Raw genomic sequence first — 27,047 nt, 5'->3', positions numbered from 1 at the left:
TTGGACAGCACAACTTTACAAGATTCAGATCTACTCTGGGCAGTGAAATCTATATACAATGTCACCCTAAGTGCTTCTGAAACATACCATGTAGAAATAATTTACAAGAATAGAAAAATCTACTTACCTTCCTGTCTGAACCAGAATAATTCTTGGGATTTTATGACTAATGGAAAGTTTACTTGCAGCTTTGCTTTCTAAGTATTGTCTATGTAATATTTTCTGTTACTACCTTTCATATATGTATTATGAGACTTAAAGCAGTCTGGTGAGATAGCCCCCTTCAGTCCCAAACTTGATCTCCTTTTATTATCAGTCCTTAACATTTTCTTAGGAAAAATTCCCATTGCTGTCTGGTGTTCTCAGTTCTTAGCAGGTTAAACATAGAGTTACCATATGACCCAGCAATTCCACTCCTAGATGTATACCCAAAAGAGATGAAGACGTGTATGTCCATGCAAACACTTGAACATGAGTGTTATAGCTGCTTTGTTTTTTTTCCAGTTTTATTGAGATATAAATGAGATACAGAACTGTATAAGTTTAAGGTATAGAGTACAATGATTTGACTTACATATGTGGTTAAATGGTTACCATTATAAGCTTAGTTAACATTCATTGTCTCATATAATCACAAAAAAAAAAGAACATGAGAAAGAAAAAATGTTTTCCTTGTGATGGGAACTCTTAGCATTTATTCTCTTAACCACTTCCATATATACTATACATTAGTGTTAATGATAGTCATCATGTTGTACATTACATCCCTAGTACTTACTTATCTTATAACTGGAAGTTTGTACCTTTTGACCTTCTTTCGATCCCCCTTCCACCTCTGGTAACCAACAAATCTTTCCTTTTCCTATGAGTTTGTTTTTTGCTTTTTCAGATTCCACATGTATCTGAGATCATACAGTATTTATTTTTCTCTGTCCGACTTATTTTACTTAGCATAATGTCCTTGGTTCATCCATGTTGTTGCAAATGACAGGATTTCCTTTTTTATGGCTGAATAAGATTACATTGTAGATTTACCACATCTTCATTACCCATTCATCTGTCCATGAGCAGTCAGATTGTTTTCATGTATTGGCTTTTGTAAACAACACTGCCTAGCTGCATTATTCATAATGGCCAAAAAGTGGAAACAATCCAAATGTCTAACAAACGATGAATGAATAAACAAATGTATATGCATCAATGGAATATTATCTGGCAATAACAAGGAATGAAGCCCTGATATATTCTACAACAGGATGAACCTTAAAAACATTATGCTAAATTAAATAAGCCAGTCACAGAAGACCACATACTATATGATTCCACTTATATGAAATGTCTGTAACAGACGAATCTATAGATACAGAAAGTAGTTTAGCAGTTATCTAGGGCTGGCGTGAAATGAGGACATTGGTTGGTTATAGCTAATGATTATGGGGTTTCTTTTTGGTGTGATGAAAATTTTTTAAAATTAGATTGTGGTGATGACTATACAATTCTGTGATTATACTAAATCTATTGAATTATACACTTTAATTGGGTGAATTGCATGGTATGGGAATTGTATTTCAACAATGTTGTTAAAACCTCTGTTGGTGTAATTCACTCCATAAGCAGATCTAACAAGAAAATCTGCACCATCGTATCAATCAGTACATGATATTTATTATCAAACTGGAAGTGGCTTTAGATGTTATTATCTTATTCCAAAATAGTCTCTACACTGGTTACCAGCACTCTCATTTCCAAGGTAATTGAAGTGACCCTGCATTGCATCCAAACACGGGCTGGAAAACTTTAAGCATGGCCCTTACTCAATAACAAATCATTCCACACCCTGAGACCCACTGTAGGACAGTGAATGCATTCAGAAGATACACTACAAAATCCTAGCCAGCCACTAACCAAAAGGGCCCATCCTTGTAATTCCTGAGTTCCTCTCTAGTCCGTAGGAATAATGGACTCATGGACATTGCCAATGAGAAAAGACAAATGAATAAGAGGTTTTCAAAACTAACTTTGTCGTTAAGTCAGGCTGGTCAGACCCTGTCCAGGATGTAAAACGCTAAGTCATGGATGTTAAATAGCTCTGTCAGGCAATTAGAAGAGAACATTCACTTTTAGGGCCTTGAGTTTTCCCGGAAGCCCCAGATAGAGCCCGTTCTCTGATTTTCAGCTCACCTGACTCAGCTAACTTTACAGGAAATGAAAATGTGCCTAGGTTTTTCGTTATTAGGTGAGACTTGGTACTGAAAATAACTGTCAGTCTTCTTTAGCTTAAGCATGGACTATTGAGGAGGCCTCCTGGAAGAATGCAGAAGATGGGAAAAGGAAAACAGCAAATAGCAAGTGGGGTAAAATTTTTCATGATGTAAAACCAAAAAAAATCTATCTAAGGCAATTTTGCTTTACTCTTCCAGAAAAAATAATGTCAAATGAAGTTAAACAGTTTGTCTAAGTGGTTAGATAGAAATCTGTGAAGAATTATGTACAGAGAAGTAGGGGCTCAGACTGCAAGGCAGGAAAGGACAGACTTTTTAAAGAAAAATTTGTGTAGGGAGGAATATTAATTCAGTAACTCATTCAGTAGACAAGGCAGAAGACCTTAGGTTACAAAGCAGTGACACATTTCTGACCTTTCTTCCATTCACTGAGGATGGAGATGAATAAATACATAGAGCATTTATGGGAAGAGCTAAGTCCTTTGGAATGGTTCTGGGAAGAGTCTGAGTTATTTGGAGGACAAGTGTCACCTTTAAGACAAGATGCATTAACTGTACTCCGAACTTCTTATAACTAGATATAGTGGCAAACTTCCCTGGTCCTCATTGTCTGGCTGGATAAGTGTTGTCCCTCTTCTGTGTTCTGACAGTGCCCTGGATATACCCATAGTATACCACTTAAATTATTTAAGATGGTATTTTTTATCTCCTTTTATTACTAGACAGTGAACTTCACAGGAACCAAGACATTGTTGGCATTTGTGTGGTTTTCAGTTTTCAAGAGTGTCTTAACAGTTTCGAAGGTGGATATACTTCCCCATCTCTGGTAGACAGTGTTTCATTTTCAGGTATTCCATAGGCCAGTTGGCTCCTTCCCAGATTAGGTAATTCCAAGATTACCATACCTGGACTCTGCCGCCAGACCTTGTGGTAAATCAGACTGTAATGTAATACTGAGTTCTACTAGCATTGGGTCTGGGCTCCAAAATGGATGCCTTATACAAAAATGTGCACTAGAGTGGGTTTAGTGTCATTACACTGGCTTCAAGTCACATGTTTTTCAGATAACATTGTCACATGGATTGGAGATACTTGAACTACACTTCCCCAGTCTGGCACCCAGGTGAGCTTTGTGTGTTATACCAGCCATCTGTATGTGAGATACCAAAGAAGTAAATTGCTCAGTGACAACCATAGGCCCTGAAAGAATTTAAGCACCTTCCCTGTTGCCTATCTTCATGGGAGGGGATGTGGTGGGGGCAGGGTAATAATAGCCATCTACGAGTCTCATTTATATCTCAGATCATATACCCACATCCCAGATACCGAATCAGAAATTTTATTATGTTCTTTGCCTGTTCCAGGTCGTTAAACTTAATCCCAGATCTTGTCCTTCTTCTTTTTTTTTTTTTTAAATCTCTGTGAGTAGAACTTTTTAATTGAAACATTACAATGGATTGTCTGGATAAGAAGTGTGTTTTCAACAAATCTTTGCATTATCATCTTTCCACTTATACCACTTAAGTAAAAGTTATAACAGACACAGTTTCTTTTTTCTGGACTGGGTATGTCAGTGCAGACACTATGTCAGCCTGAAAAAAAAAAGAGACAGAGAGAGATAAATAAAGTCTATGGGTGTCCCCACACGGCGCCAGCTTGTTTGAGCCAGTCATTATCTCCAGAGTTATAAGAAGACCTTTTGGAACTCCCCCAGCCTCTGCTGCTAAGGCTCCTGGGATTAGAGACCAGAAGACAGAAATGCTCTGTTCTTTATTTCAGGAAGCACACATAGATGGACTTTGGAGTAAAGAAATAGTATTTGTTGAAACCTTTGCTCAGAGTTATAAATCTCTGTGCCGCGTGGCAGGGATGTCTCTGACTCTGGAACAAAGAACAAAGAGCATTTTAGTTAGTCACACTGAGGAAAATACCCAAGAAGCAGAAACCACAAGGGAGTTCATAACACACACACCCCCTCCCCTCCTGAAGGACCACCTGCTTTCCCTTTAACTCAAGTAGAGATTTCTTGGCACATTCCAGCTCCAAATCCCAGGTTTTGAAACAATAAAGCTAGTATCAGAATCATCCCCCGGGCTCTACAGATCCATGTTAAATGATGACGAATTTAGGCCTTTCATACAGCCATAAAACCTCAATGTAGCCAACAACCTGGAAGTCATAGTGTTTCACTTCATCATCGAAGTGATGGAATGACTAAGATCCAATGTCACAAAACCCCTCAGAGGTCCCACAACCCCCACTACACCTGGAAAGATTCTTTAAAACATGGATCTGATTCATAAATATAATAAATTTTCATTGTATAAATTTTTTTAAGTTTTTATTTAAATTCCCGTTAGTTAACATACAGTATAATATTAGTTTCAGGTGTACAATATAGGGAAAAAGAAAAATATTTTCATAATCCACCATAATACATTTTGCTCACCATGCTCTGTTGTGATTAAAGAAAAATGAACATGCTAAATCTTACAGAATAAAAAAGAAAATTGTGGATTTCTACTTTTGATGTTTAAATCCTGAATTCTGCAACTTATTACATAAAACATCAAAGCATACTTGGACAGGGACCTTGTTCGAGATAGGGTTACATCACAATAGGTGTGAAAAATTGTGAAATCGAGCCAGCTTCAGGGGAGTGTGCACAGCATGACATTCTCTATAAAGATCCTGGCAGTGCCAAGAGAACCCTGTATTCATAACTGGCCAAATCCTGCTATCCTCACTTGCAGGGCACAGCCCATAATCAGTGGAGAGATTCCAGAGGTGTGTGATATTACCCCTGAGTTCTTATCACAGACACTGAAATTCAAGCAATTAAATTAGAGAGAAAGCAATTTAGAGTGGGTGAAAACAGTGATTGAGGTTCATGGATTTGTGTTGATCTTGCACTGATCAGGGAACCCTACAGAAGCTGCCAACTGCTCTCAGAGGAAAAGAGGCAGATCAAGGAGGTTGTTTCCTAACATTATGTGAAGTTATCTGGGCCTTGAAGGTGACAAGGAGGATAAGCTAAGTACTAGTTAAGTACTAAGCCAGGTTCTGTTGGCCTTAATTGCATGTGTTTATTGAGATTATATTTGGTCTCAAGTGTTCTTAAATTGTTCTGTAAACTCTGCAGACCCTATGGGGCATCTGAAGGCACAGCTACTCAGAAGGAATGTCTCCCTGCATCTGGGATTGATGGGTACACACCCTTGCCTTTTTCTTGTTGCTTTCCACTGCATTCTTCAATTTCCAACTCTGAAATGTAAAAGAAAAATAATTGACACCTCTCCTTTTTCATCTTTTCATCTTTCTGCTTTTTCATCTGCACAGTGACAGACTTGGCTGCATGGGGTCATCACCAGCAACTCTCACCTGCTCTGCATTCTCTGCTCTGTGGTTCTAAAGACTAAATGTCCTGCATCAGGCAAGAAGCAGTGTGTTTACTAGTCCATGTCAACAGTGCTGGCCCGTTGAAAAAGCTAGGCTATTTACTGTCTTCAACCAGCTACCTTGTCTCTTCTTTATCCTACAACACTGACAAGCCATAAACCCACTGAAACTGTCCCCTTTAATCTCAGGGCAAAAATTTCATCTTCTTCAAATCTCCCTGGGGAACAGAGTGAAACCAAACCAACAGTGGTGTAGAAAGTTAACTGCCCCAGTAGTAGCTCAAGACTCCAGGTGAGTCAGGTCATATCAGACTTCTCTCCAGAGGACTGAATAAATGAAGGTTCTGAAATGGAATTGAGTGAGAGAGCCTGCATTCTCCAGAGAGCAAGGATGAAGGGGTCAAGAAAATAAAGATCTATCCCCAAACACCAAAGAACACCACTCCTGAGTAGTACAAATGCATTCAGTAGAATCTTTGCTGTAGAATCAGAGAATTCACTCAAAGAAACTATGTGAAGACAGCCAGTTTATCCCCCTGCTTTCAAATAATTAACAAGGATTCACTGAATCACTTCCTGCACCCTCAGGCACATACTGGGATGGAATCCAATGCGCATAGCATTTTTCAGGACTTTAATTATCTCAAAGTATCTTTTGGTAATCTTTTTCAATGTCTCACCAACATAAGCCACCCAGTTAATATCTAACCTAAATCCTTTCTGCCACTTATTTAAGCCATTTATTTTCTTTAATACCTTAGGACATATGGGAGAATAGTAGGTATCCTTTTTGGGAATATTTTCTCAATGTGTGAGTTTTCCTTTTGCTTTGATTTCAGTGAACAGAGTATTGTCTGTTTAATTCTCCAAATAATAAAAAGAATCAGGAATAGAAAGTTCATATTTTTTACTTTTCCACATATTAGTTTTGTGACCTTGGGTGATCTTGAAACACCTCCAAACATCAATTTCTATATAATTATATAGAAATTATATATATTTATATAATTATATATGACTTATATATAATTATATAGATATAATACTTACACCAAAGATTATTATAAAGGTTCAAAGGCTCATATATGCAAAAACAAATTGTGAAGTACAATAAAGATTCCAGATAGAGTAATTGTCATTCGCCTGTCATGAGGATTAAATCAGAATAATGGTAAAATAATGTTGGGAGGATGTAGAGATATCAGAAAGAAGCCTGTGTTTTGCTGGTAAGGATGTAAAATGGTGCCACATCGTGGAAAATAGCATAGAGCCTCCTCAAAAAAATTAAACACAGAATTACCATATGATTGAACAATTCTGCTACTGGTCATATACCCCCAAAGAACTGAGTGCAAGGGTTCAACGGACACTTACTTGCACACAAACATTTATAGCAGTGTTATTCCCCATCGTCAAAAGTGGGAAAAAAACCCAAATGTCCACCATGGATGAATGGACAAGCAAATTACAGTGTATACACATAATGGAATATTATTTACCCTTAAAAAGGAAGTCCTGGCACATGCTACAACATGGGTGAACCCCAAAGACATTATGCAAAGTGAAAGAAGGCAGACACAAAAGGACAAAGATCGCACGACTGGCGCCACTTGCATATGTGTAGTCAAACTAATGGAAACCGAAAGTAGAATGCTGACTGCAGGGATGGGGGAGGGGGATCCTGGGGAGTTGTCGTTTAAAGCGTACAGAGTTTCATTCTGGGATAACGAACAAGTTCTTGGGATGGATGGTGGTGATTAGTTGCGTAGTAGTGTAAATGTACTTAATGCCACTGAACCGTATACTGAAAAATGGTTAAAAGGTTAAGTTTTACGGTATGTATATTTTAGCATAATGAAAAAAAAGAAGATAATGGTCACTACATGGTCCCCACTTGGCAGAGGATATGGGGGATACTATTTTGTTGGAGAGACTGGACAATGCATAACACAATCCAGTCCAATGGGCAGCACTGTGTAATGGTGTAATGGGAGGCTGCTCTGAGAGGTGGAAGGAAACACTAGTGAGCATGTGGGATCAGAAGGGCCAGGGAATGCTGGCTTCATCATGGAGGTACCGACATAGTCTGGGCATAGGTTTTTGAATGGCCACAATCAAAGCCTTAATTATTTTCAGGCCTAGGATGCATTTTCCCAGCAACTACCTCTCCTATCTCTCCCTCAGAAAGCACCCATTATCCTCCTGTTCCTACATGAACTCCAGGAACCCGTGTGATATTGTGTAGTGCCTTCATGCCAAGAGACTGCCCAGAGAGTTAGAGACAGGCAATCTTCAACACCCATTTGAAACCAGGGGCTGGGAGAGTTATGACATAGAGAAAATCAAAAGGCTAGGTATTGATTGACAAATTATCTGGGGTTAACTAAGATAAGCAGCAGTAAACCATTAATGTCTGCATTCTCCTCTCTGTGGTTCTAAAGAGTGAATGTCCTTCATCAGGCAGAGCTAGTGTGAGCACTACTCCAGGTCAACAGTGCTGGGCTATCTACTGTCTTAAAAGAACTACAGACATACTACCTTGGTGCTATAAGTACAAACTTTTTGGCGTACCAAAAAAGATGAGGCTCTGGTTTGGTAATGACAGGAAAAGTTTATGGTGCTGGATTTTATAGAGAGTGGTCACATCAGGCTGAGTGTTATAATGCGAAGCGTGTGGACTTCAGTGACAGACATAAGTTCAAATCCCAATTCTGTCACGTTTTACCATGTGAACCTCAAAATTATTTCACACTCTTAGCTTCTCATATAGCATAACAATACCTAAATCCTGGGTTTGTGATAAGATTGTGACAGTTTATATAATTTCCCTTAAACTTAAAGGGCAGTTTGGGGCGCCTGGGTGGCTCAGTTGGTTAAGCGGCCGACTTCGGCTCAGGTCGTGATCTCACGGTCCGTGAGTTCAAGCCCCGCGTGGGGCTCTGTGCTGACAGCTCAGAGCCTGGAGCCTGTTTCAGATTCTGTGTCTCCCTCTCTCTGACCCTCCCCAGTTCATGCTCTGTCTCTCCCTGTCTCAAAAATAAATAAACGTCAAAAAAAAAAAAAAACAAAAAACAAAAAAAAAACAACTTAAAGGGCAGTTTAATAATGAGAATATTAGCAAAAAAAAAAAAAAAGTTTTTAGAGAAGCTAGCTGTGATTGCTTCTAGATTATAATAAAAATAGCTAATGTACATAGAACTAACATCATCCCCAGGACTATTCTAAGAACTTTAAATTTTGAACTCTTAACCCTTGGGAAAATCCTATGAGGCAGAGACCCTGGTTATCCCCACTTTACATCTGAGGAAACGGAAGCACAGAGAGAATAAGAAAGTCGCCAAATGTCACAGAGCTGATAAATGTTAGCACTGGAGTCCATATTCTAAAGTGCAGTAATATAGACCAAAGATGATACTTGATAGTCCCCTAAGGAACAAATTCACTATGCATAAAAAGATGTTACTTTGATTTTAATAAGGAGGTGATCAGAGGGGACAGAAGAAAATGCATCTTTAAATCCCCATAGCAAATCATGTAAAGGTTACTTTATGGTCATACTAAGTTTCCATCCAGCAACTTATTCTAAAGATAAACATAATAAAGAAACCTAAATCACCATGTCATATTAATAAGATACTTAATTTTCACCTATAGGCATTAAAATATTTAAGGACAGAAATATACAATTTTCATAGCTTAAGGCTTTCATATTTTTTATTATTTTAGAATTCAAAAGTTTTAATACAGCTATTGTTCAATATGTACATTTTTCCAATTAATACTGAAAAAGAAATAGATTACCTATAAAGAGACTTGCATGGGTAAAACCCTACCTCAAAAATACCAAACATATTATAGAGGAATGTGGGATTGCTTTGGCTCCTCATTCATTACCCTGATATAAGTTACAAAAAGTAAAGTATGGCCCAGAACACTCCAAAATCCTGCTGGTCAGTGACTGGCATAAGGCACACAATTTCAGTGTTTATTACAGAAATCATTTAATGGAGAACTTTAAGAATTAACACACCAGTTAGCAAATAATAAAAGAATATTATGAATCAGTACTCATGGAATATAGGTAACTTCTTACCCCTGAATACCTTTCTAATTAAACAAACAAAAAATTAACAGCACTCAAGATATTAGAAAAAGAAAACAAAATAAAACCAAGTAGAAGGAAGGAATTCATAAAAATAAAAGCAAATATAAATAAATTAGAAAATGGTGACATTGTTAAATCAAAACTCAACAAAATAATTATAATTTATTACACTGGGGGATTTAAGCATAATAATATTTCTATGATACTCTGGAGTAACCATCAGTTTTTTCTCTAGAGTTAAGTAGTTGTCAGATTTTTTTAAATAAAACAACAGGGGTGCCTGGGTGGCTTAGTCGGGTAGGCATACAACTTTGGCTCAGGTCATGATCTTGTGGTCCATGAGTTCGAGCCCAGCATCTGGCTCTGTGCTGACAGCCTGGAGCCTGGAGCCTGCTTCAGATTCTCTATCTCCCTCTCTCTCTACCCCTCCAATCTCTCTCTCTCTCTCTCTCTCTCTCTCTCTCAAAAATAAATAAACCTTAAAAAAATAAAATAAAATAAGGGGCACCTGGGTGGCTCAGTCAGTTAAGCATCCAACTTCAGCTCAGGTCATGATCTCGCCATCTGTGAGTTCAAGCCCCACATCAGGCTCTGTGGTGACAGCTCGGAGCCTGGAGCCTGCTTCGGATTCTGTGTTTCCCCCTCTCTGCCCCTCCCCCACTCACAGTGTCTCTATCTCTCAAAAAAAAATGAATAAATGTTAAAAAAAATAAAAATAAGAAATAAAATAAATCAGTACCCTCTACTGATTAAAACAACAGTAAGTCGGGGCGCCTGGGTGGCTCAGTCGGTTGAGCATCCGACTTCGGCTCAGGTCATGATCTTACAGGTTGTGGGTTCAAGCCCCGCATCAGGCTCTGTGCTGACTGCTTGCTCAGAGCCTGGAGCCTGCTTCAGATTCTGTCTCCTTCTCTCTCTGCCCCTCCCTCACTCATGCTTTGTCTCACTGTTTCTCAAAAATAAAATAAAAATGTAAAAAAAAAAAAAATTAAAAAAAAAAAAAAAAACCAACAGTAAGTCAAAAATGGAAGGAAACTTCCCTAACTCAATACAGCATATCTTCCAGAAACTTAAATCCCCTGTCTTATTTGGGCAGACACCAAAGAAGCTTATTTCTCACTTCAGTATTAGTCCAAGGAGAATGTTTCTGGCCAGGAGGCAACTCTCCTCCACACGGCCTTGTCCGTATTTAAAATCCTTTCATCTTGTGGCCCCATCTCCTAGAACCTCATCACCTATATATCCAGGCTTCAAAAAGGAGTACAAGTGAGAGGTTTTTATGGGCTTGGCATGAAGACTGTTCACACTGTTACTGGAGAGAACAGTAGTCACCTGGTTATGTAGAGAGGGGGGCAGGGAGATGAACTCTAGCTATGTGTCCAAGGGGAAAACCGGAAAATCATTTCAGTGGTTGGTGCTCTCTGCCACAGTCAGCTTCTCTGGCTTCATGTACCTACATTTCTTCACACTCGTCTCCTCCCCAAATTCCAGGCAGGTACTACATTCATCTCAAAGTTCAAGAACTCTGAGTGTTGCACAGTCCATCCATCAAATACCAGTTTGGTTCATTATGGTTTGATGACCTATGCACTAAAAAATGTTAACTGCCCCTGCACACCCACCCACCTAAAACAAGGTAACGGAGCAAGGAAGGAAATTAGCAATAAAAGCTTTCATCTTAGAAAAGAGTGAATGGGACACACATCAAATCTCACACGAAACACAAAATTAAAACCCTGATGAATCCATACCTAAACATGAAATATCTAATCACAAAAGATTGAACCATGAAATATTAAAAGGCACTATAATAAAAATAGGTTTCAATTATGTATTAGGAAGGCCTCCTGAGCATTACACAACATCCAGAAATCTTAGAGTAAAAAATGGACAGGTTTGTCCTCATAAAAACATAAAATTTCTGTATCTCAGAAGTGACCATAAGCAAAATTAAAAGGCATTTGTAACAAATATTTACAATATAAGTGACAATTGCTTACTGTCTCTAGTATAGATGAGAAAAAGGCAAACAACCCAAAGTAAAAGTGGAAGCTTTGCCTTCCAGATAGGAAACTAATTGCAGACAGCGATGTTCTCTCCTTCCCCAATGCTCTCTATATTTCTACTCTAAGCCTTACATTTCTTTTTTGAGTATGAGAATACATACCTTACTCTGTAAATTCAAAGAGAAATTTTTAGCTAATCAAAATTATGAAAAATTCCTGAGGGTCTAAAAATACACCAGATTAGTTTGAAGAAGATAACAGCAGCCTGGAATTTGTTCTGAAGCTTTTTGGAAAGTATGCCACAGAAGATAGGGGCATCACCAAGCCTATCTCATGCCTCCAGGTGGTGGAAGCCAGGCTCCGAGAGGAGGCATTCAATGCAAATGACAGGGAAAGGAGTTGGGTACCCACACTGGTTGTGCCTGGTACAGCCTGCTGTCCTCCTCCGCATCCATTCAGGCCTATTCTTGGGCAGGGGCCATGCTCAAGGAGAGTAGAGCCTGAAAATGCCCAGATGGAATGACTAAGCCCAGAATATTGGCTTCTAAGATATCCTACCCAGCACACACGCAGCCTTTCTCCTATTCTCACAGAAAACATTATGGAGCACAAACCTCAGTAGCTACCCCAATACCTCCCTGATGGCTGGCCATGGGACTAGAAGTATAAAGACTCCAACAGGGTATCCAAACCACAAAGATGAGCCCATAGCCAAAATCACCAACATCTGACATGAAGCCACCATGAAAAATAGATAACAAGCCAACAGAAGAATTACGATTATGAAAAATTAATAGAGTGATAAGAAGAAGTGACAATCAGGAACAGTCTGGTGTAAAACAAACCAAACATAAACCTTAGAAATAAAAAAAATGTAATTACTGAAATAAAAAATTCAGGAGATAGGATTAGAAGACTGGACCCAGCTGAGAAGGAAATGAGATATCTGGAATGAAGCACAAGGTGAAGAAAAGTTGAAAACTTGAAGATATATGGAGGAAAGTTCTGTATGTCATAGCATCTATCTAATAGAGAATAATGAGGATAAAAGAGAGATAAAATCTAAAAAAAATAATGGAATTTCTTCTTACAGTTGAAGAAGCATAAATCTTCAGATTGAAATGGTCCTTCAAATATAGAGCAGGATTAAAATAAACGCACACACACACAAAAGCCAATTATAAAGGTAGTGACAATTCAGAATATTAGCCAACATTCTAAGCTATGAGGATAGCTACGAGGGTGAAGAGAAGTTGCTGAAGCTTCCAGAGAGGGTGATAAAGCGACTATTCACAGTCATTCTCATCAGATTTGACATTAGGTGTTTCATCAACAGTATTGGATGAAGAAAAGACATTCGATAATATCTTCACTGAAAGAAAAGAAGTTCAAATCTAAATTTCTATATTCATACATAATATTAATCAAATGTGAGAACAATATAAGATTTTTTTCAAATACCCAGGAAGTCAGAGTTTTAATAACTCAATAGATCCTGTCTGAAAGCTAAGAGAACTATTAGAGACTCTACAGGAAAATGAATCCAAGATTTAACAACGAGCTGCAGTAGTTGCAGGAAAATAATACAACTACTTTTTCTATGAGACATAATTATAAATTTTTTTTAATTTTTTAATTAATTTATTTGCCGGGGGAAGGTCAGAGAGAGAGAAGGAGAGAGAATCCCAAGCAGGCTCCATGTTTAGCGTGGATCCCAACATAGGGCTCAATCCCACGACCCTGTGATTATGACCTAAGCCGAAATCAAGAGTCGGATAGATGCTTAACTGGCTGAGCGACCCAGGTTCGCCTAAAATTATTTTTTAAAAACAAAATTCTGGTGTCAAAATTCAGATTATGTCAACGTGGGATATAGAAGATGGAGGCAGGGATGCTAATGAAGAATTCAGGAAAATAAAAGTATCAGAAGATTTGTCAAAAGTTATTAGTAGGTATGGGAATGCAAGCTGGTGCAGCCACTCTGGAAAACATTACGGAGGTTCCTTAGAAAACTAAAAATAGAACTATCCTACAACCCAGCAATTGTCCTACTAGGCATTTACCCAGGGATACAGGTGTGCTGTTTCGAAGGAACACATGCACCCCCATGTTTACAGCAGCACTATCTACAATAGCCAAAGTATGGAAAGAGCCCAAATGTCCATTGATGGATGAATGGACAAAGAAGATGTGGTATATATATATATACGATGGAGTATTACTCGGCAACCAAAAAGAATGAAATCTTGCCATTTGCAACTACGTGGATGAAACTGGAGGGTATTATGCTAAGTGAAATTAGTCAGTCAAAGAAAAACAAAAATCATATGACTTCACTCATATGAGGACTTTAAGAGACAAACAGATGAACATAAGGGAAGGGAAACAAAAATAATATAAAAACAAGGAGGGGGACAAAACAGAAGAGACTCATAAATGTGGAGAACAAACTGAGGGTTGCTAGAGGGGTTGTGGGAGGGGTGATGGGCTAAATGGGTAAGGGGCACTAAGGAATCTACTCCTGGAATCATTGTTGCACTCTATGCTAACTAATTTGGAAGTAAATTTTAAAAAATAAAAAATAAAACAAGTGAAAAGTTAAAAAAAATAATTTAAAAAAAAGCTAGTAGGTAGTGAGCAGCCTCACGCTGTTAGAAAAATATAAATTTAAACACTAATGATAAAAATTTAAGTGTAACCTCTTAGAAGCATAAAAATAAAATGTGTATGGTTTTCAAACCAGTAAATGAAAAGAGGAACAAAGGAAATCCCAGCCATCCGTGGAAAGGCTGAAGCGGAAATGAGAGAAAGGATGTTAAACTGCAACACAAAATGACATGGCAGGAATAAGTCTAAATACATCCAAAATAATGATACATATGAACTGGATTAGTCTGTTTTATAAAAGGTAAAATCGGCTGGATTTTAAGAATCCAGCCACATGCAGCTTGCCAGGAAACGCCAAAACTGTGATTACTCTAGGCTTGAAAACATATTCCTGGCAACCACCAACAGAAAGTTGCTAAGAGCAGCATCAGCATCACACTCAACAGAATCGAAAGTCAAAAAGATTACAAGTTTAAAAGAGGATATTTCACATTTTAAATAATTCACCATGAAGATCTAATAATCATGAACTTAAATGCTCCTAACATCGTTTTGGAGTACATGAAAAATTGGTAAAATCACAAAAGGAAATTAGCAAATCCACATCTGAGAGGTCTGTTAAAGTCTCCCACTACGATGTACCATGAGTAACAATACAGAGGACTTAAATAATATAGTTAACAAATTGATGCTAATAGATAGGCATAGAACTCATACTCAATAGAGAATACACAATTTGTTCATTTTACTCAGTTAAAATTTATAAAAATTGGTCCTATAGAAGGTCAGAAAGGAAATTACAATAATTTTTTTTTTTAAAAAGACATATAGAGGGGCGCCTGAGTGGCTCAGTCGGTTAAGCATCCAACTTCTGCTCAGGTCATGATCTCACAGTTCTTGAGTTCAAGCCCCACGTTGGGCTCTGTGCTGACAGCTGGAGCCTGGAACCTGCTTCAGATTCTGTGTTTTGGTCTCTCTCTCTGCCCCTCCCCTGCTCACACTCATTCCCTCTCTCTCTCAAAAATAAATAAACGTTAAAAACTTTTAAACAAAGAAGATACATAGAGATATATAGACCACTTAATTGAAAATAGTGTATTAAAACTAGAAAAAAAAATTTTTAAGTTTATTTTTATTTATTTTGAAAGAGATATAGAGAGCAAGCAGGGGAGGGGCAGAGAAAGAGGGAGACAGAATACCAAGCAGGCTCCATGCACTGTCAGCACAGAACCTGAAATGAGGGTCATACTCACAAGCCACGAAATCATGACCTGAGCTGAAATCGAGAGTCAGATGCTGAACTGACTGAGCCACCCAGGTGCCTTGAAACTAGAATTTTTTTTAAATTGAATCCAGGCATCTAGATATTTTAAGTCACTTCTAAATAATTCATTGCTTAAAGAAAATGTCAACGTTGAAATTTCATATAATTTAGAAATTAATGAAAACGAAAGCACCCCATATCAGAACCTATATGTTTTGTTCATGGAAAGATATATATGGCTTCCCATGCATTACACATTAATCTAAGAGGCTAGGAAATAAACAACTCAAATAAGCCCATAGAAAGTATAAAGAAGAAATAAAAATAATAAAGGCAGAAACAGGTAATATAGCAAACAACTCCATTTCCTCTGCCTCCTACCTCATTTCTTCCCTTTCCTATAGCAAAACTCTTCAAAATAATCATCTCTTATGGTCTCCAGATGTTCGCCTCCATTTTTGTAAGTCCTTCCAACCAGGGTTCCATCTTCAAAACTCCACCAAAATTTATCTTAAAGCCACCACTGTACATGTCAACTTTAATTTGGCCCAAATTACTGTTGAGAGTAAAAGGGAGTTCTATTAATTTTTATACCTTAAATAGGCATAGATTGGGGCATATGGTCACCCCACCTATCAGCAGCATTTAACTAGGATCAGTGCATGGCAGAGAGTTCATAAAAAATATTTATCAAATAGGTGGCATTTGTCAACTCCCCAAACCCCCCCTATTTTTTCTTTTTCATTGTTAATTGAATATAATAAAAACCTTTCACAAGATTAATCAAGGGAAAAAGAGAAGTCACAAAAAAAATTAGGAATGAGTTTTACATATGTAAAAGATAAAAGGAAATTACAAGAATATAACAATTTTATACTAATCCGCTGGAAAACCTAGAAGAAATGAATATATTTCCTGTAATACAAGTGATTAAATTTGACCTAAGACAGAATAGAAAATCTGAATAAATCAACTGTTTTAAAAAATATTTCCCAGCTGTGCTGTGGGAAATTAAGAAAATTACCTATATACCTACTGGGGCCAATGTAACAGGGCAGTAGGAAACCCCTTAGGGTAAAGCGGAAAAATTACATAGTAAAAAGAATATAGTTATTATAATGAAAGAAACCAGATTCAGCTTCATATTTCCTAGTTTCAAAATATATTATGAAGCTATAGTAATCAAAATAGGATAGTATTGGCATGAAAATGGGCACATAGATCAACAGAACAAAGAATCCAAAAATAAACTCCTATCTACAGTAAGGTCATTTAATTTACAACAAAGGAGGGGCACCTGGGTGACTCAGTAGGTTAAGTGTCCAACTTCAGCTCAGGTCATGGGAAGAGATGATACTTCATCTCACAGTTTGTGAGTTAGAGCCCCGCATCGGGCTCTGTGCTGACAGCTCAGAGCCTGGAGCCTGCTTCAGATTCTGTGTCTCCCTGGCTCTCTGCCCCTCCCCCACTCATGCTCTGTCTCTCTCAGAAATAAATAAACTTTTTAAAAAATGTTAATTTACAACAAAGGAGCCAAGATATACAGTAAGGAATGGATAGTCTCTTCAACAAATGGTAATTGAAAAAACTGGACAACCTCATGCAAAAGAATGATACTGGATCCCTATCTTGTACCATCTACAAAAACCAACTCAAAATGGATTAAGGTCTTAAATTTAAGATCTGAAACCATAAAACTCCTAGAAGAAAACATCAGTGGTAAGCTCCTTGACGTTAATCTTGGCAGCGATCTTTCGGATTTGACACCAAAAGCAAAGGTAACAAAGGCAAAAACAAGCAACTGGCACTACACCAAATGAAAAAGCTTCTGCACAGCAAAAGAAATAATCAAAAACTAAAAAGGCAGGGGCACCTGGGTGGCTCAGTCGATTAAGCGTCTGACCGCAGCTCAGGTCATGATCTCACAGTATGTGAGTTCAAGCCCTGCATTGGGCTCTGTGCTGAGAGCTCAGAGCCTGGAGCCTGCTTCAGATTCTGTGTCTCCCTCTCTCTGCCCTTCCCCTGCTCACACTCTCTGCCATTCTTGCAAAAATAAATAAACATTAAAAAAATTTTTTTAAACTAAAACTAAAAAGGCAATTTGTAAATCATATATATGACAAAGTGTTAATATTCAAAATATACAAAGAAATCACACAACTCAATAGCAAAAAACAAACACTTCGATTTTAAAATAGGCAGAAATGAATATTTTTCCAAAGAAGACATACAAATGGCCAACAGATACATGAAAAGGTGCTCAACATCACTCATCATTGGGTAAATACAAATTAAAGCCACAATAAATCACCTCACACCTGTTGGAATGGCTCTCCTCAAAAAGAAAAGAGCTAACAAGCATTGGCAAGGATGTGGGGAGAAGGGAAACATTTAACACCATTTGTAGGAATATAAATTGGCACAGCTACTGTGGATAACAGCATGGAGAGTCCTCAAAAAATTAAAAATAGAATTACTATATGATCCAGCAATCCTACTTCAGGGTACATATCCAAAGGAAATGAAAAAAGGAAATATAAGAGATAGGTGCATTCTCATGTTCATGGCAGCATTATTCACAATAGCAAAGATATGGAAACAACCTAAGTGTTCATCAACAGATGGATAAAGAAGATATAGGCTATATATTCAAGGGAGTATTATTCAGCCATGAGAAAGAAGGAAATTCTGCCATTTACAGCAACATGAATGGCATAATGCTAAGTGAATTAAGTTAGACACAGAAAGACAAATACCACATGGCATCACTTATATGTGGAAGCTAAAAAGAAAACCAAACTCATAGAAACATAAAGTAGAAAAGCGGTTGCCAGGAATGGGAGTGAGCAGGGGTGGGGGGAAGGAATAGGGAGAGGATGGTAAACGGGTACAAACTTTCAGCTATAAAATGAGTAAGGATCTAATGTATAACACAGTGACTATAGTTAGTAACACTATATATTTGTTTTATAATTAAAATTTGCTAAGAGGGTAGAACTTAAGTATTCTCACCATACATACGTGTATATATATGTATATATATGTATAAAATATGTACATAACATTACAATATATATTACACATAAAAATATGTGAGGTGATGGATGTGCTAATTAACTAGATGGGAGAAATCTTTTTAAAATGTATATACATATGTCAAATCATCACAGTGTACACTTTAAATACGTTACAATTTTATGTCAATTATAACTCAATAAATCTGAAAGGGAGAGAAAGAAACTAGGTTCAAATACTAGTTCAGCCTCTTCCCAGCTGTGTAACATTGATATGTACCTATCTTAGTAAAGGCTACCCATCCAAGAAGGCCTTCACCATCATGACATTATCCTACTGACTCAGGCCAATGCCACTACTTTCCATATTGAGAAAGCAATAGGGAAGAGATGATACATCCTTGTGTATTCCTTCAGTTGTATTTTTATTTGTTTTGTGTTTTGAGGCCCCTATTTTGTGGGACTCTGCTCCTAAGTTCCTCACCTAGTAAGCAGACTTCAGTCAAAATGTATGTTGTATTAGGGACATACCACTCAATCCCAAAGCAGTCTCAGCTCCCCTAATCTCATCTCTGATCCAAGACCCCCTTAGAATAATGTGGCAATTGAGACAAGACAAAACCAGAATATCCCTCCCTCCAGCTGCCTCCCTAAATGTTGCCCATGGTGCCTTCCCTTGCCAAGGCACCATTGCCTGTCTGTACAAGTACCCAGCCCCCTTCTGTTTCCTTAAGAATCCTCCTGTAGATGAGTATATGCTGATACGGAAGCATCAAAGCCAATATTTCATTGGTTGCAGAAGCTGTCACCATTCTCAACCATTAGCTCAAAAAAGGAAGCAATGATATCAAGACCTTATGGTGAGACAGACCCATCAGGAATTTCTTAAAGGGTTGGGGTTATTTATGAAGATTAGTAAGTGTATGAGGGTTGTAGTGAGAAAATAAATGGGCACAACTTCCTTGGAGCAGAGGGTGATTCGATGATATCTGTCATCACTTACCAGCTATGTGATGCTGAGCTTTATCTTCCTTCCTGGCAAAATGGAGATACTAGTACCTACCTCCTAGTTTTGTTTCAAAGATTACATGTGACAGAGGGTCCCACACGTAGTTAGTGCTTAATAAATTTTACCTCCTATCTTAATCAGCGTGGGCTGCCAGAACACAATACCACAGACTGGGTGGCTTAAACAATAGAAATGGATTTCTCAAAGTTCTGGAGACTGGAAGTCCAAGATCAAGATGCCAAGAAGATAACTTCACTCTAAGTCTTCTCTTGGGAAGGAGAGAGGGAGAAAGATGGTGGGCAGGGGCAGTATACTGAGAGACAGAAGGGAGGAGGGAGAAATATTGAGGGAGAGATATATAGAGAGATGAAGAAGAGAGGGAGAGGAAGAGAGTGGGAGAAAGACTTCTCTCTGGGTCTCTTCTCATAAATGAACTAATCTCATCATGAGGACCCCACTCTCATGATCTCATCCAACCTACTTACCTCCAAAAGGCCTCACCTCTAAATATCACCCCACTGGGGGTTAGAGCTCCAACAGATGAATTTGGAGGGGACACAAACATTTCATCCATAGCATCACCACATACATAAGCACAGTTTTAAGGAAGGGAAAGATACTTGCTCAGACTTTGGTTTCTATTAAAACAGATGTTAAGAAATCTATTCCAGGATACCATGTTTAAGCTGGGATTTCATTTTTACATTGGAGAATATATTCTAGGGTTTTCTTTTTATGCCCTGAGGCAGGAACAGTACCATCCTACCAAGCACATAGCAGGTTTATTATCCCTCTCAGAAGGTACAGAAAGGAACTGTTTCCTCTGATACATTTCAGAGACAATAAAGAGTTCAGGAATGGGGAGTTCAGGTGATGGGGCCACAAAGCCTACTGGGCTTTGGCCACAGGATAGTTCCTGTAATGCTTAACTAACATTTGTCTTAGGCTTTCTTGGCAAACTATGCAGGAGGTGGAAACACACCAGAGATCTTTCACACACCTGCCTTTGTTCTGGTCTGAATTTAGCCACCTTAGTACTAATGAGAATTTTCCATTAAAATGACTTCCTTTAATCCCCAAATTCTAACTTTAAACCTTGCTAGGCTCAGCAGAAAAAAAAAAAAGACACCAAAGAGTACCTGCTGTGTTTCCATTAATATAAAGTCCTAAAACAGGCAAAACTAACCTTTGATGCTAGAAATCAGGATTACAGTTGCCTCAAGAAGGGCAGGAATTGAGCGGGAAAGGTCACCAGAGAACTTTCTGGTGTAATGAAAATATTCTATATGCATTTGTAGAAATTCACCAACAGTTAAGATCTGTTCACTTCACTATAAGTAACATCTCAGTTATAAAAAGCGAATATATGAATTTAGGCTCTTTTGTATCAAGTTGAGTGTAATTATGAAAATTATGTGCATTTTTCCTTGAAAAGATCTGTCAGCAATCTAGATTCATGTCTTTATATAGTCTTCAGTAGCAAGCAGGAGTATGGATGGGATAGAAGCTACATGCTCCTCAGGAACTCTCCCTGAATTTCTGTACCCATCCGTAAAAGAGCAGTTCTCGCTAGGAAGAGAGGGACAGTGGAAATTAACACTTTTTAATGGGGTATAATCAGAGTTATCAAACTAAGTTTTTCTAGCATAGATATGGACTATCCCCCTATGTCACCCCCAAACATTCTCTTATGATGTTCCCTCACCTTAAGAACCATTCCAGAGTGTGTCACTCTTATTAATGGGAATGTTGTATCCCTCAGGTATGTTGGGTAAATGTGAATCTATGAGGTTGGGTCATTCAGGTATACCAACCTCTGCCTCACTTTGTTAATGACATCTACCAACTTCCCAGTTACCGCTCTTCATTAATTGACAATGACAGGACCTGGATCTTTCTCTCTACCCCAGTTACTATCATAATTCTGGGTGATATCAAGGTTCATGTAAATGAGCCATCCAGAAACACGGACTTGGACCTCCACAATTCCAGTGGCTGTCACTTCTATTATAATTGGCCAAGTCACATCTGGAATCTTACTAGCTGTACCACATCAGAAATTCTGAAGTCCATTATTCTACTATGGGTCTTAACATCTTATCTTTCTACTTACTTTTCTTGTACCTTTATTTCCACTAAACCTACTTTTTGACTGTAAGGACCTCCAGTTCTTTAACACAATTTTTTCATACTCTATGGGGACCTTCTAAAGCTCCCTTGCCAACCTAGTCTGTGATAACATGACTAGTTGTCTCCATTATTCTTTACCAGCATCTTTAACACTTTTTTGTTAATATACTTTCCCTGCTACAGCAACTGTACGGTAAATCTCTAGCCCAAGATTGATGCAGCATTATTACTTCTATGTCTCTTTATATATGCACATGTCCCTTAGCAACACCTATTGACCCTTTGGTTTGCTCTTGGTCAGACTGCTCTTCAACCTCCCCAACAATTATTCCAAACTTTTGCCATTCTCCCCAAAACTCCTCCCCTCAGCAGATCACCAAGGCTCCTATGTCATGGAGAAATTGAAATCATCAAGCTTACTCTCCATCACCTTCTTGCTTTTAGTCAGCAGTTTTAATGTACATTCGAGCTCACATTCTCATTCATATCTGTACCCTTGACTCCTTTCTCAACGTCTAAGAACATAAGGTAAACCTTAAGGTATCTAAAGTCAGTGCCTACACTTAACTCACCCCCTTCTGACTCCTTTGACACTTTATCGGCCATCTTCTTTTTTTTTAAGTTTCTTTATTTATTTTGAGAGGGAGAGAGAAAGAGAGAGAGAGATATCACGCAAGTGGGAAAGGGACAGAGAAAGAGAGAGAGAGAATCCCAAACAGGCTCCATGCTCTCAGCACAGAGCCTGATGCGGGGCTCAACCCCACAACCATGAGATCATGACCTGAGCTGAAATCAAAAGTCAGATGCTTGACTGACCAAGCCACCCAGGCACCCCAGCCATTTTCTTTTTGCTCAAATATCAATCTCTTTCTTCCCACTTGTTCCTTCTCTTCAGTCTATAAACATGCTCATGTTAGTTAGGCCCATAATAAAAACGAATCATCTGGACCACATGACTTTTCTAGCTACTGTTTATCTTACCATCACCATCTTATTAAGATTGTGCTTTCTGGGGCACCTGGGTGGCTCAGTTGGTAAAGCGTCTGACTTCAGCTCAGGTCATGATCTCACAGTTTGTGAGTTTGAGCCCCACATGGGGCTCTGTGCTGACAGCTCTGAGCCTGAAGCCTGCTTCAAATTCTGTGTCTCCCTCTCTCTATGCCCTCCCCTGCTCTCTCTCTCTCTTGAAAAAAAATAAAATGTTAAAAAAAAAAGATTGTGCTTTCTTAGTATAACAATGGTTCTAATGGGTAAATATTGTGGGTATTTTAAATCCCAATTTCACTGGACCGTAGAGAAGCTTTAACTGACCACCTTAAAATAAACACTCCAAAATCATAAGAGCTAATAAACAAGGTCATCAAGGTTGCAGGACACAAGATCAACATACAAAAATCAATTTAGAGGGGTGCCTGGGTGGCTCAATTTGTTAAGCCACCGGCTTTGGTTCATGTCTTGATCTCGCAGTTTGTGAACTCAAGTCCCACATCAGTCTGTCTGTTGTCAGCATGGAGCCCACCTCAGATCATCAGTCACCCTCTCTCTGTGCTCCTCCCCCTATTGTGCTCTCTCTCTCTCAAAAATAAACATTTAAAAAAATCAACTTAGAGATAGCACCTTATACCTGTTAGAATGGCTAAAATAAAAAAGACAAGAAATAGTAAGTGTTGGTGAGGATGTGGAAAAAAAGGAACTCTTGTGGACTGTTGGTGGGAATCTAAAGTGGTACAGCTACTGTGGAAACAGTGTGGAGGTTCCTCAAAAAAATAAAAATAAAAATAAAAATAAAAATAAAAATAAAAATAAAAATAAAAATAAAAATAAAAATAATATATGATCCAATAATTCTATTACAGAGTACTTACCCAAAGAAATGAAAACACTGATTTGAAAAGATATATGCACCCCTATTTCATTGCAGCATTATTTACAATAGCCAAGATATGGAAGCAACCTAAGTGTCCATCAACAGATAAACAGATAAAGAAGATGTGGCATACATAAACACGTATATACATACATACCCACACACATATACAATGGACTATTACACAGTCATAAAAAAAGGATGAGATCTTGCCATTTGAGACAACATAGATTGACCTAGAGGATATTATGCTAAGTGAAATAAGTCAGACAGAGAAAGACAAATACCATATTATTTCACTCATATGTAGAATCTAAAAAACAAAACAAATGAAAAAACAAACAAAAAGGCAGAATTTGACCTCTAAATACAGAGAATTGGTTGCCCAGAGGGAAAGGGGATGAGCAAAATGGGTGAAGGGGACTAGGACAGACTTACAGTTATGAAATTGATAAGTCATGGGAATAAAAGGCACAGCACAGGAGATACAGTCAATGATATTGTAATAGCATTGTATGGTGACAGATGGTAGCTACACTTGTGGTGAGCAGAGCATAATGTTTAGAGCTGTTGAATCACTATGTTATACACCTGAAATTAATATAAGGTTGTATATTAACTATACTCAAATGATTAAAATAAAAAATTAATTATTTTATTTCTATACATGAGCAATGCACAATCCAAAAATGAAATTTGGAAAACAATCCCATTTATAGTAGTATTAAAAGAATAAAATATTTAGGAATACATTTAATACAGTATAAAGTATAACATTTGTACACCTAAAATTATAAAATATCATTGAAAGATATTAAAATAAATGGAAAGACATCTGATATTTAAGAACTGGAAGACAGTACTATTAAGATAACAAAACTCCCCAATGATCTCGATTCAATGCAGTCTATTTCAAAATTCCAGCTGGATTCTTTCAGAAAATTACAAGATGACCCTAAAATCCATATGGAAATGCAATAACCAAAACAATCTTTAAAAAGAATAGTGGGTTTGGAGGATACACTTCCCAATTTCAAAACTTACTACAGTGTTACTGCAAACAATAAAGTGTCGTCCCGGCATGAGAGTAGACATAAAGATTGGGAGCAGAATTGAAAGTCCAGAAATAAAATCTCAAATGTATGGTCAAATGGTTTTTGACAAGAATGCCAAAAGATTTAATGGGGAAAGAACTGTTTCTCCAATAAATGGTGCCGGCATTTGCATATGCAAATGCAAAAAACTAATCAAGTTGGACCTTCAGGGTTCAGCCATACATGTAGATGTTGTCAGCACTCCCAATCTTTTACAAAGAAAAACAACTGAACAAACTAAAAATTAATAACTTTTTCTTGGACTCGTGAGGGAGCTGAGGTTGCATGGCAAAGAGCCACCCAGAAAACTGGACATAGAATGGAATCCAGAGAGTTACTGAGATCTGCTTACCTGGAGCACTGGAGCCATACTTTGATAGGAACACTTTCATGCTAATTTTGACAAATCACTAGAGCTGAGTGTAGGCTAGTATGAGAGAAATAGACTCTTGGAGTCAGCGCTCTTAGGGGTCTCTCTTGCTTTCATGGGCTTTACTTCTCAGACCCCACCAGGTTCTCATGGTGAAGAGCCAAGAAAGATAACCTCATAGCTCTGACAGGCAACAAAGAAATTTTCTTTTTTCTTTTCTTTCTTTCTTTTTTTTTTTTTTTTTTGAAATAAAGTCAGAATCTCTTCCATAACAAAGTCCTATTCTCCAGGGGAATGATTTAACCAGATTTATGCTACCTGGAAGAAGTACACTCCACTGACTCCATCCCCCTGGACCCTTCCTTTCTTACTTACAGGATGGGGGGATTCTAAGAAGCACTTATGAACGTCACATCCCAAGGACCCAGGCACACTAAAGCACTGAGATTTACCATACAATTACAGAGCGCTTCCCTTTCCCAACACCTCACCACCACAAACCACTGACTCTGTCTAAGGAAGAGGTAGGGAATCCCCGGATAACAGGGAGACAAAAACAGACACGACAGAAATTTGAAGCCTCTGACACCTATAGCTACAGCAAACATTAAGCACAGTCCAACTCATAGGAGATCTACTTGGCTTCATTTATTTTAGTCATTCATAAATTTACTGACCCTATCAGAAACTTCTTATTGAACATGTGATTGGTTAGACAGCAAAAGATGCCTAACCTTTCCAATACTTTTCACCTTAGAGAAATAACTACATTATTGTATCACTTTAATTTCTGCCTACCTTATTGCCCCAATTTCAATTGAAGTCCTTTAAGGACAACATCTATATTTTACTTTTCTGTACCTTCTGTGGGTAGCCTAACTCAGTGCTGAGTGAGTAAATGAATGAACAAATGAATGAATGAGTCGGCTTAAGATTGTCTTTGGAGTGACATGGGAGTCCTTGGGGGAGGTACTGTAGTTCTGATTATAATTATTGTTCTGATAGAACTTTCTTGGTCCTGGACATCCTCCTCTAGGGAAGGAGTATGGTACAGTGGGGAATGGTCTAGAATCAGGAAGTCTGGTTTTAAGACTTGAATGTGCCATTAGGTAGCTATGTGGCCTTAGAGAGCTCAACTCTGGGCTTTTTTGCAGATCTGTAAAATAAACATTCCTTTCAGTTCTATCATTACAAGATTCTGGAAGCCACTAGTCATCATTAAAATGAAAAAAAAATTACCAAAATAAACTCTGAATTTAGAAAATGAATATTTCTTTTCTTATATCCTCTAATATCTAGGACCTATTAAATGCCTGATTAAGTCACTGTTTTAAGTGCATCACCTGTATTAACTTATTTATTCCTAGAAATAAAACTATTTTATCCCTCTTTCACATATAAAGCACAGAAAGGTTATGTAACTTACATAGCTGGTAGCAGAATGAAATTCAGATCAGGCAGTCTGGCTCCAGTAGCTGTGCTCTTGATCCTAATGTTTCTCCCATGCCCAAGGGTAGTACCAGACTTCTCTTCTGCCCTTGGAACCACTGGCCTCTTCCATCACCATATAGTTCAATGGAAAGATTAAACTCACCTCTCGATGGAAAGTGATTATTCAGAAAGATGTTGTGAGAGAACAGAATTCCCAGGAGAGCAAAGACATATTTACTAATGCCTTCATTTGGGGAAAGGGCCTTTGTTTTATTTGATATTACCAGTCCTGGATTGGGAAATCAATGTGTGGAGAAGCTTTTGACTTGACTTTTGGACAGAATGCTGTTCTTTTCCCAAAACCATATCAAACATGAGGTTGAAAGGTGAATCCTTTCATTGCAACATCACCTATTTTGCTCCTGCTAAGAGGGTTCTGTTTGATTCAATGCTAGAGAAGACTTCCCCTCTCAGTCCTTCCACATGAACTGGATTTAAGAAGCCACCATGACACCCCTTCCTCCCATTCC

At 38.0% G+C, this 27,047-nt stretch overlaps 1 long non-coding RNA gene across 2 annotated transcripts; it reads right to left on the bottom strand.

Annotated features, from left to right (window-relative positions):
• Positions 1 to 499: 499 nt before the first annotated feature.
• LOC132689703 (uncharacterized) lies at positions 500 to 27,047 on the bottom strand. 2 transcript variants are annotated; one of them, XR_009615125.3, is made up of 4 exons: positions 26,513 to 27,047; positions 24,061 to 24,213; positions 5,439 to 5,486; positions 500 to 4,103 (listed from the first exon to the last, which is right to left on the bottom strand). It is a non-coding gene; the product is annotated as an uncharacterized LOC132689703 (long non-coding RNA). The 2 variants fall into 2 exon arrangements; XR_009615126.3 differs by lacking the exon at positions 5,439 to 5,486 and having other exon boundaries at positions 26,513 to 27,045.

Source organism: Panthera onca, chromosome A3 (genome assembly GCF_046562875.1).
Source record: "Panthera onca isolate mPanOnc1 chromosome A3, mPanOnc1 haplotype 2, whole genome shotgun sequence".
Taxonomy (NCBI): Eukaryota; Metazoa; Chordata; class Mammalia; order Carnivora; family Felidae; genus Panthera; species Panthera onca.
The sequence above is the reverse complement of the archived record's forward strand: the minus strand, read 5'-3'. Positions and strand labels throughout refer to the sequence as shown.